Genomic DNA, 12,306 nt, shown 5'->3' on the forward strand with positions numbered 1-12,306 from the left:
ACTGAGACGTTGACAGCAGTATGGTTCATTACCACTTTTAAATATCTTTTCTCTCCCTCTGGACTAATAAATAAATAAATAAATAAAAGATAATACACGGCAAGCATTATTTTATGTTGATGATTTTCACAGTTCAACTCAAAAAAAAATCTCCTCTAAGAAGTAAGAGCATCTTCAGCAGGATTTTTATTATTTATTTTTTGATGCGCTTGACACAAGGTGTTTTGGTAATAGGCTACAGTGTTTGAATTCTGTAGTTATACACAGAAAGTTGTCAAACAGCTTCAGTGCTGTGGGAAATACAGTCATGGTGGACTGATCAAAGGTGGCATTGCCAGCAAGTCCCCTTTAAGGACATTGGCAGTTAGCACAGAGCTGCCCAGCCTCTTTGTCTTCCTGGCAGCCCTTTGATGAGAGCCCCCTGGGTGATTCACTCTTACTTACAGAAGCGCACACGGCTGTTAGGAATTGGATCAAAACAGATTGAGAGGGGGTTGAATGCACAGAGAGGGAGAGTAGAACAAGGGATTAAAAATGGGAGACAGATGGAAGGATAGCAACAATAGTGTGTAAAAAGTAAGAGATCGAGCATGGGCCAAACAGAGGGTGACTTAAAGAGGGTGACAGGAAATTGTTGAAATGTTCAGCTCTACTCAACAGTTTATTGCGGTGACAGTGAAAGACAAAAGGTCACTGTATTTAATGGCCTTTCTGTCCTGATGTGGGCACGATGGGCTGTGCAATCACCTCATCAATTTGAAGAGTGAATCAGTCACACTCATCTTTGCATAGTTAAAAATCTGATAAGTCTAGATGAATCCCTGCCCTACTTAGCTCATCAGTCCTGACAGTTTTGCATGCGCTTCACCAGTCTCTGTTATTGTGTATTGGCTAAAATGGGCGAATCCAAATGGCTTGCTGTCATATCCTTTAAATCTTCGTAAATGAAGATACGAAAGTATTTCTTGGCTTCAGCATACGTTTTATATGTAGCATTAAGAAGCTTTTCTTTATTTTAAGCAAATAAAGAAAAGCTTCTTTTCTTTATTTGTTATCAAGCAGATAACAATTGGCCTGATCTTTCTTGCTCACTCTATAAATGTACTTTCTGTTACACAAATAATACACATTGACAACATAAACTAAGCATAAGTATTTTTGTTGGCAACTGCTCTTTGACATGCAATAATTTCCTTTGACATTCTTACTTGTATTTTTCCCCACAATTAGCTACAAGCATAGCTTTACTCTTATCTGAAATTAAGTGTTGCTAGCTTCCAAAACTTAATCTGTGAAGATGATGACAGATAACTTATTGATCCCAAAGGAAATTTAGAAATACTTAAGTCACAAATAGCATACCTTCTGTTGAAAATATTTTAATTTGAACATAAAACTTAAATCTGACCTTTTGAAGAAACATTTCACAAGTAATATACCTCTCTCAAAGCATATTTCCATGATACAAATGATTTTGAAACATCAAACAATGTTCAGACTTTGGTGGCATATTTTCTTTTATACTTCTGTATGGTCAATAGAGCTAAATAATTTGGGGCAGGGATAGCTCAGTAGGTAAAGTGGTCGCCCCATGATCGGAAGGTCGGCGGTTCGAATCCACTTAACGGCTACCCTGAGGTACCCCTGAGCAAGGTACCGTCCCTACACACTGCTCCCCGGGCGCCTGCTTAGTGGGCTGCCCACTGCTTCACTGAGTGAATGGGTCAAATGCAGAGAAAAACAAGTAATTTCCCCATGGGGATCAATAAAATATCTATTATTATTATTATTAAATAAAGTGATATTAATTGATTGTTCAGTCATCAGGTGGCAGATGATCATTTATACTCAGTCCAGATTTCTATATTGACTTCTCATAAAATACAGTTCAATATGAGATGATTATAGACAAACACAATCACACTAAAAAATATGCATTTCTGTTTTTCATATTTTCACTGAACCAATTGAGTCATCAGAATTTTCATTTCAAAAGACCTCCATCAGATATTTTCTTGATAGCTGCTAATGACATTTGCACAATAACAAGGGTGAACATTTCAAAATTATTCCCTAAAAAGTGCATTGGTTCATTAACATTTCAGTGGTGGTCTGAGACAACTGGGCATTTCAAAACACACATTATCTTCTTTTTAACCTTTCTGCTACTCATATACTTATTCTATAGATAGTTACACAATGACCAGATAACCTTCAATTCAGTAAGCCTTTGTCAAGTTTGAAATCTGCCTAATCCTGTGTTTAACTGTGCCCCAGGCTTTTGATCTTTTTTCCATTATGTGTATATTTCTTACATAAGTTTTGGACCACAGCTAGGAACTATTCCCTAGTTTTTCTTTTGTTTGAATCTTACCAGGATATTGTTCCAACTCTGCGAGCCTGAGCCTATTCTCATCGATCTTTGTTTTCTAACATCTGTATGTTAAGCTCATTAATTTTAGCCTAGCACACAATTTAGCACACCGATTTGTATTTCGCTTTAGCTGTTTGTGATAAATTTAGCTGTTAGTGAGGCTATCGTCATTGGTTTATCTATATGGCCCAGTGCATTGAGTGTCTATGTGCAGGCTCCTTGTTCCATAAGCTTGTTGGGCTTCCAGTTTCTAGTTTCAGGTCACAATGTAGGGCAGAAAATGTACACGCCTGCCATCAATCGTCAAAGGTTAGAAACACTTTGATTAGTGACACAAAACTGAAAGTATCTCTCAATTTTAATTGCCCTAAAGGTTAATGTTAGACAGGAATGTCACAACTTTCTCAGTTTTTGACCTATAGGCTATGTCTGCATGGCTCCATATATATATTTTTTTAAAGAATCATAGCACAAGGATTATCTTTTGGAATCAGTCTATGTGTAACGGTTTAGACAGTGGGAATTACCTAGCATAACAGGACTGTATGTATGTCATGACAGGAATCCAAAGTACTGTAGTGCTTTTGCATTTTACTTTTGTTCTAAAACATAAAGTACCTGAGTAATTGTAAAACTAAATTTGGCTGCTTCATGAGTCAGCTATTTGCTGAATCAAATAGCTCTGTGTGTTTGATTCAGCAGATTTAAACACCAGATACTCACCCTGATGCATCCACCAAGGGGAAAACCAGGGATCTTTTTCTTAGGTGAGCTGCTATACTGCAAAGAAGTCAAATTCTCTTACTAATTTATTTCGTGATTGTTCTAGGTTAATGTCAACCAAGCCTGTACAAATAAAGGGGATTTAAAGCGTTAATCTAAAAAAAGCCTAGAATTTAATTCAGTTCTGTGTTATTTATATATTACCTTATCATGAGTTGCTTTTTATTACAAAATAAAGAGCCTACAATAACAGAGAAAACCCCAAGAATCAGATGAGCCACCCTATGAGCAAGCACTTGGTGACAGTGGGAAGAAAAAACTTCCTTTTATCAGGAAGAAACCTCTGACAGAACTAGGTTCAGCGAGGAGCAGCCATCTACTGTTACCAGTTGGGTGTGAGGGAAAGGAGGCGGGACAAAAGACATACTACTGAGCCAGAGATTAATACTAACTAACGAAGAAGTCTTTGGTAATTACAAATAAACATTTGCATGCCTGTTTATATTCTTTAAATATATCATTTAGCAGCCAATTCAATATGTCAAATTGATACATTTTCTATTGTCTTGTGATAGCTGACTAGAGTGGTACCAGCTTAGACTAATTACTCGTCCTACAAACCATAATTTGTTTTGCCCAAGATTCCTCTCAATGGCATGCTAAATAAGGCCAAAGGTAATCCCATTGATTAATGCCATGTGAACTCAGCACCTTTCTACAATGAGGTGAGCATGCCATCCCATTAAATTAATTAATTACCTTTTGTCATTTGGGAACCATTTAAATTTGTAAAAATGTGCCTGGGCCAGGCAAGGTTAATTGGGCATTTAGCTCTCAGAGCTCCCCTCAACACCCAGGAGAAACTTGTCCCTAAAACAGAAGCAGGTCCCTAATAAAAGTAGCACAGTGACCCTTTCTGTAGACAACATGTGGTTTCATCTCTTTGACCTCAACCATCCTAATACTGATTAATGCATATTAATCTGTTCCTGTAATCTTACTACATCCTACTATAATCCCTAGAAAGTACTAAGAGAGGAAGGCTAGAAAGGTGCTCCTCGCTTGTGTTTTGAAACTGTGATCATGGTGCATGTGTGTGTCTCCCCCATGACAGAGACAGATGGAGTGAGAGCAACCAGATTTACCAGAGGAAGCAGTTTATAGAATATTGTCAGGGGAGAGCAGGCAGTTTCTGAAATGCAACTTTCAAGTCACAGCCATCAATCTCAGCAGTGCCTGTCTAGATCAAGCAGGCTGGAGAGCTAGTTTGTTAGTGTTCACAAAGAGTGTGTTATGCTATACTACTCTGAGACCTCAGAGACAAAACAACCGCTAGCAGCATGTGAAGTTCTTCATGTGAAGAACTAAGTAGTGAAGGTGAAGCTGTCGGTCATTAGTATGTAAATAAATTGCCCCATTCTATCAATCAGAGAGTGAAACTGGGACAGTAAAACTGGTGATCCTAAGTGATGAACAGCATTTTAAGACTATTTTCTGGCACATGTGCACTGGAGAGAAACAACATGTTAAAGAAATTAAATTTTTCATATTTTTTTACTCCATTTTAAGATAATGTCACTTTACATGAAAAAAAAATACTAAAAAGAAAAGATCAGTCAGAATAAAAGCCACAGACTTGCTTAGCCCTGACATTCACTTAAAATAATAGGGATGAAAACAGTTCTAAGGAATGCCCTGTGTTTTGCTGCTTTTACATAATTCAGCTTAAAAACATTCAGACTGAGAAACAATTAGTCATAATTTGCAGACAAATAAAGAAAAAAGGCCATGCCATGCATTTTGGTTATATTACTGTGTAAAAGCAAATTGTGTAAGAACCCATGTCATTTTGTTGTTAAATCACCATTCTGCAGTAGCTACATGACTATTTGTGGAGGATTTTGTGGTTCCATGAGGTACTGAGTGTAATTTATATATAAGTAGTTAATGGGAATTCCTGTGTATTCGTATAGCAACAGATATGCAACACATGGCAAAAGATTTGGGATTATCAACAATTTATCAGAGTTAATTAATGTCTTATCACAAATGGATTGCATGTAATTCCCATTTGATGTTATTCACTTGCAGACTGGTAGCAGACTGATAGAAGTTTGCAAGTGCCTTCTACAAGTCATCTTGTTGCTCTTTTATTTTGATACACTAAAATGATTTGGAAAATGGCAACTTACTGCAAGTAATCACAGATCTTGTCCCTGTCTTCAAAGTGACTATTAAAATGGCAATGAGACTGTACACTGTACATGGTCAAAATAATTTTGGTTGCGCCAAGGTCTGCAACCACTGTTTTCCCTAATGTGACTGTAGCATGAGGCAAACCTTGAAAACTTGTGCACCATCCAAATCAGTGACCCAAAAATAAAATCATGTCCTGGGTCCATTACCAGGCTCTGTCAATAAATGACAGATAGATATTATTATCTAACCCCGAATAAAGTCATGCAAAACCAAAAAACATAGATGATATTTACTGCTGACACAGTGACACTGAAACCTAAATGTTGAAGTAGAGTTTTTGTGTTTTTGGTGAGTTACTTTGAATGGATTTCTTGCCTGATTCCACTAAGAATTCGACGCAACACACCAGTTCGATTGACTTGGACTATTTGTGAATGGGCTGTAAGTTTTACGTAGTATGGTGAGATCATTAAGTATGACATGCCATGGTAACATGAATATTTCACAATATAATATGATTCCATTTGATTAGAAAGACCTTAAAATTGTTTTTACTCAGTCAGGCTAAAAATCTGATCGGACAATTTTGTTCTAGTTTTTATGACTTTAGGAGCTGTATTTTAAATTATATTCTGTTCAATATAAAAAATTAATGAAAACTGGGATCCAATAACTTTAATACTCTGAATGCAGAAAACTTTGAATATTTCAGAGTCCTCTGCCTACATACAGTCTATCACAACAAAGTGGTATCCAATTATCACTTCTCTAAGCAATGATCCCTACAGTTACATCAACACCTTTATAATCAACAACATTAATTGTTTCATTTATGCAGAACGTGGGACTTTATATATAGCACTCATTATCAGCTGGTTGGTGATAATTCAGGTTTATTGAAAGTGATTCTGTCATGCTTATGAGTTGAGTGTTTCTTGTTTAACCCAAATAAAAGAAAATAAGAAGAACGGCAAAGTGCTATACACAATTATATCTTCTTTTTTTGCTTTATAAAAAGTCCTTTTTTCAACCCCTGGTTTTCTAATAGGTGTAATTGCAGATCAAAAAAGAAGCTCTGCAGAAAAAGAAAAAATGAAGGCAGAACCAAAATTAAAAATTACATCTCAGAAAATTGGTTTTAGTTGAAAGTTGAGTCTTTGTGTTATTTTTAAAGCCACAGTCTTAGTTTGTAGACTTATTATGTCTTTGTTCTACTTTTTGTTTTGAAATGTTGCTTTGATTCAGACATCAATTTCTTTAACCACCTGTCCAGCTTTATGGGGTTTCAAATTTATTCTAGCTGTCATAGGTTGACAGGCAAGCTACACACTGGACAGATCACTTGTCACAGGGCTAATTATTATTTCATCTATTCCTTGTCTTGTTTTTCTGCTCCTGCTCCTGACCCTCATAATATGAACTTAAGCTGGTTTTCAATATGCAGAAAATTGTATTCAGGTGTTTTAAGTCGTTTTCTTGTAGCTTCAAACCATATGACAGCATTTTGGAACTAAAATACTTTATGCCATTATATTTGTGCAGCTTGTCACAAAATTCACTATGTAGAATGCCCTTAACATCAGCACTCACACATTTCTGTCAACCACAGCTGTTAACAAGATTCTAGAATAACAACAGCCTTGAGGTGTTTACGGTGTAGTGTCTTCAATTATCAGGAGAGCTACCTGCCAGCTTGTGTCTAATTCCTTGCAAGGCAAGAGTGTACACTAACAAGTGTGTTTATTCCTGTCAGCTGTTTTTCCACCCAAAGGAAAGCACAAACTTAGGTTCACCTGTTTCTTGGTAATAACCTTTATTTATTTGACATTTACTTAAAGTAGGCTGAATAGTTTTCCCCATTTATTCATTATATAAGGTGCATGTGTCATTGCCCCACTTTTTATGATTCTAGGTTGCTTTGCTATTGACTGGAGGGTTTTGGTTTAGTGAACTATTGTGAAATATATTCCTTTTTGTCTTTTGGGTGCTTCAAAAGATAATACTTCAAAACATGAACTGTGAACCAATGTGAACCAAGGCGTGGAAAAGTGGGAATCAAAATCAGATTTTGCACTTCCCCCACAAATTCCGGCTGCATTATGTTTTTGATTTTTCATATTTCAAACCTTGTGACACACACTGTTGTCACCTTGTTCTAATTAAATGAGTCACGGAGCATTGATCCTGAGCCAAACTCCTACTGGATGCAATGTTTGCTATGTTTGATGGAAGGCATCTCTCTCCTCTAGGTATTCTGCTCCTGTGTTGCTCTCTGCCAGGTGTTAAGTAGAAGACTTCAGACACTGCTCCACAACAATGCGTATACAACATACTAATTTAATGTAGAGTAAATAAAGACACAGGAGTGTAAATATTCATGGTCCTGGGCCATGTTGGCCCAGTATTCTTAGTTTTCATGTGTTTTGTATTTTGTTCTTTATTTATGCCGTGGTTCCTAGGTTGTTCTGTTAAGTTGTTCCTTATTTTGATTTCTTCTTGTAACTTTTTCTCCCTGTGTGTCCCTCTGTGTATCTATGAGCCCTCGTCGCCTCTCCTTGTTTTATTCTGTTTCCCCAGCCCGCTTTGCCTGTGCTCTCTCTCCTCATGTCTGCACCTCTGTACTTCCTGTTTTACTTTGACAGTCTCCCGTCAGTGTTGTGTTTACTACTACCGTGTCTCGTTATGATTATCTGTGTCAGCTGTGTTCCCCGTGTGCTCCCACTTCCCTCGTTAACCCTCTGTGTATTTATGTGCATGTCTCCCTCAGTTCAGTGTCGTGTCGTCAATGTCTCCTCCCCGAACCTGTGTGCATTCCTCTGTTACCTCGGTCCTCTGTTAGCATTCCGAGTTTAGTTCTGTTTCTTTGTAAGGCCTGCAATAAAGCAGTGATTTTGAGTTCAGTTCCTGTCTCCGTGAGTTTTGCGTTTGGGTCCTCATCTGCCTCCACACAGCCAGTTTATGACAGTAAATTGTAGACATCTGAGATGTTTCACTACGAATTTCTCTCTGTTTTTTGTGGGGGCCGGGGGTTCAAACTGAAGGCTTGGGATATGTCATAGTACTATCCCTGTAAAATTAATCATATAATGCATAATACAGTTTATGAAAAAGAACAATATAATAATCATTACTGACTTTGACTGCATTGCATCCCTGGCAATTTGAGTTTTAGGAAGACGTGCAAAGACTTCTGTCAGTTTGGATTCATGCAATAGGCAAAATTGTTACGTCAGATTTTTTCAGTATCGAGTATAGCATGTGTTAATACAATTACAAACTTTCTGTAACATAAAATTAAATGAAACACATCACTAAACTCAGTAATCACATTATAGGCATCAATGTTGTTGATTAAGTTGCATGTTCTTCAACTATCTGCTAAGTGGATCGAAAAAAGCAAATAAAAACATTACTTGATCAATTTGTGTGTAAAGAGGCAAAAATTAGTATGCTTTACAACTTTTGATGGTAAAAAAGATTTCTCTTTTTTTTCCTCTTTTCCCCATCTTGTTTTTATGCTGCTCACCCCTGTCCTTGGTTTCTTTCTTTTTTATTTTCTTTCACTGCTTCGATCACCTGCTTCCAGACTCATCCACAAACAACATCCTTTATTTCAACATTATACGCACAGCACGATCCTGCATAGTCATGCGCTCAACGGCAGAACATGTACATCAGTCAGACAGCGCATACAGGATACACACACTTAAGTCAAGCGTACTCATATTAGTAAATATGCACACACATAGTCAGACTCAGGGAGCATCTCGCCACACATTTTTTCTCTCTCTCTCCTTCTCTTTATTTATGAACAAGTGATGTATTCTCTCCACCTGTCTAAGCGACACACACAGCATACACCCTAGTTATACAAACACATCTATGGGCACACTAAGGTTTGTTACATGGAATATAAATGGAGCTGGCTCCAGAGAAAAGAGGTTAAAAATATTTAACCGACTCAAAAAACTACAGGCAGATGTTGTCCTTTTACAAGAGACCCACAGACCTCTTAGAGGTTTAAAAGAACTTAAAACACCTGAGTTTCCTAATGTGTTCTTGTTATAATTCTAGACAAAGGGGAGTAGCAATTTTAATACATAAAAATATTAATTTCACAGTACTCGATACAGTTATAGATCCAGAGGGCAGATTCTTAATCATTAAACTATCTATACTTGATAAAAAGCTATGTATTGTAAGTGTATATGGTCAAATGTTGATGATCCGTCATTCTTTCACGGTTTTTTCAGTGCACTCTCTGAACACTTAGATGGCACACTTGTTCTTGGAGGCGACCTCAACCTTGGACTAAATGAAGAAATGGATAGGCTCAACACAGCGTAATTGGCAATCCACAAATATAATCAAACAGTATGAGTGACTTTGGCCTTTGCGATGTATGGCGCTCCCTTCACCCCAACAGTAAGGAATATACTTTTTTTTCACATGTCCATCACTCTTACTCTCATCTGGATTATTTTTTTGGTCAGCAGTTCACTGCTGAGTGACATTTCAGACACTGAGATTCACCCTATAGCTGTCAGCAATCATGCTCCTGTATCTTTAGCACTAATGCACAAGAATAATACTACGTCAAGTAAAAACTGGAGATTTAATACATCACTGCTTAAAGATGAAGACTTTATTAAATATTTTAAAAAAGAGTGGACTTCATATTTGGACTATAATGACACTCCCGAAACATCAGCTTCTGTTCTATGGGAAGCAGGGAAAGCTGTGATGAGAGGTAAAATAATTTCTTTCTCATCACATAAAAAGAAAGAGGAAAATAAAAATATTCAGGAATTAGAAAAACCATCAAATCCTTAGAAGAAGCCTATGTGTCACACCAACATCAGGAAACATTGAACAAAATACGCAAAACAAAACTAGAATTAATTGAGATATTTGATGAAAAAAAACAAAATTCTTAGTACAAAGACTACGCTTACAAAATTATGAACATGGTAATAAATCCGGTCAATTTCTAGCAAACCAGCTAAAAATAAATAAAGAAAAAACAACTATAAATACAACTGTTCAAGATTTATCTGGGAACACAATATATGACCGAAACAAATAAACAACAGTGATTTCTATAAAACTTTGTATTCACCACAAATAAACCCATCTAAAAAGGAAATTGATCAGTTTTTGGACAGCATAACTATTCCAAAATTATTAGACACTCAAGCAATGGCTCTGGATTCAGGTGGCCAGGTGAACTCCAGGAAGCCCTGATAAGCATACCCAATAATAAGGCTCCAGGTCCAGACGGCTTTCCTGCAGAATTCTACAAAGAACTCTGGACGATTCTAGCACCAGTTTTTTACAGAATGTTGTTGGAAATCAAAGAAAAGGGCAGAGTTCCATCAAATATGAATTCTGCAAACATTAATCTCCTGCTAAAACCAGGAAAAGACCCTGTATATCCCTCAAGCTATTGTCCAATATCCCTTATAAATGTAGACCTTAAAATAATCTGCAAACCTCTCTCAAAGAGATTAGAGAAAATAACCCCCCTCTTAATTCATCCTGACCAAACTGGTTTCATAAAAGATAAGCACTCATCAACAAATAAACAACAAATACACATAGATTACTTAACCCTTTAAGACCTACCATAGAACCAAGGCCGCCAGAGCTTACTTTATATTTTTACATGCTGTAGTGCCATTTTTGGGAGCATTTCAAGTTGCTATACATCAATACAAATGTCATAGCCCATATTTTAATAATATGTATGCATTAAGTCCATAGTAACTACATTAATTGCAAACAAAGTGCAATAAACTACAAAAAAATTGAAAATCGTTTTTGGGGTTTTTTTTAACATATATTTCTACCTGGACAAATTTAAGAGGTTTATCCCTCAAAACTTTAAATACAAAAAAGTTGCAAAAAATAGTTTACAACAACAGGAAATTTATTTTGAGTGTCTTCATTGTTTTATTTTTGAGATACACCAACTTTTATATACTGCAGGAAAAACGAAAAACAATCCTATGATGCAAATTTGGAAAGTAAACAGCATGTGCATCAAAATAAACTATTTTAAGCAGTGCAATTTGAGTTCTAAGCATCCCAGCAACTATTCAGAAAAGCATAAAGTCAAACATGACTTATAAAAACACCAGTATAGGCTTTTAAGGCCTACAAGTAAAAAAAACCTCTGGTTTCGGGCAGGTAATGGCGGACATGTGATCGTTTGCGCTGATGTCTGTTTCAATGTGGGAAGTGTTACGAACGGCTGATCAGATCGGCAAAGCGTGTTTCTGGAATATTATGTTTTTGTTCCTGCAAGCGCTTTTTATGCAATATTTGCAAAGCTATATGTGGAAGGAAGCCATGACCTAGGACAAGCTGATGGCATAAGATGTAAGTACAACTCCTCCGGTTTCATATACAAAAAAATTATTACGCTAGCTTACGCGGTTCCGGTTCTACAGGGATTTAAAAATAGTTACGCAAAACGGAGCGTGCCCGCTCCGACCGGTTTTAGAGGATTAATTTGATAGACTACTCCTACAGTAAAAACATCAAAACTACAATATTTTCTTTAGAAGCAGAAAAAGCATTTGGCAGAGTTAAGTGGAAATTTCTATTTCCAACTTTACACAAATTTGGTTTTGGAACCTCTTTCATAAACTGGCTAAGAATATTATATAATTCCCCAACAGCTTGTGTCAAAACAAATGACCAAAAATCCTCCAGCTTCTGTCTCCTGAGGGGCACCAGGCAGGGATGCCCACTCTCCCCTACACTGTTTGTAATTTTTATTGAACCAGCAGCAGCAGCAGCAATTAGACAGAATTCAGTAATTAAGGGCATAAAATGCAAGAACGTAGAACATAAAATCAGCCTTTATGCGAATGATGTGTTACTTTTTCTCCAAAACTCACAAACCAATATCTCTGGGGTGATTGAATTGATAAACTCTTTTGCAAGAATATCAGATTACTCAATTAACTGGTCAAAATCTACAGTCCTTCCGATTAATTGCTCCT

Source organism: Rhamphochromis longiceps, linkage group LG7, assembly GCF_057381845.1.
Source record: "Rhamphochromis longiceps isolate RC_006_pf linkage group LG7, R_longiceps_female_GT1.1, whole genome shotgun sequence".
Taxonomy (NCBI): Eukaryota; Metazoa; Chordata; class Actinopteri; order Cichliformes; family Cichlidae; genus Rhamphochromis; species Rhamphochromis longiceps.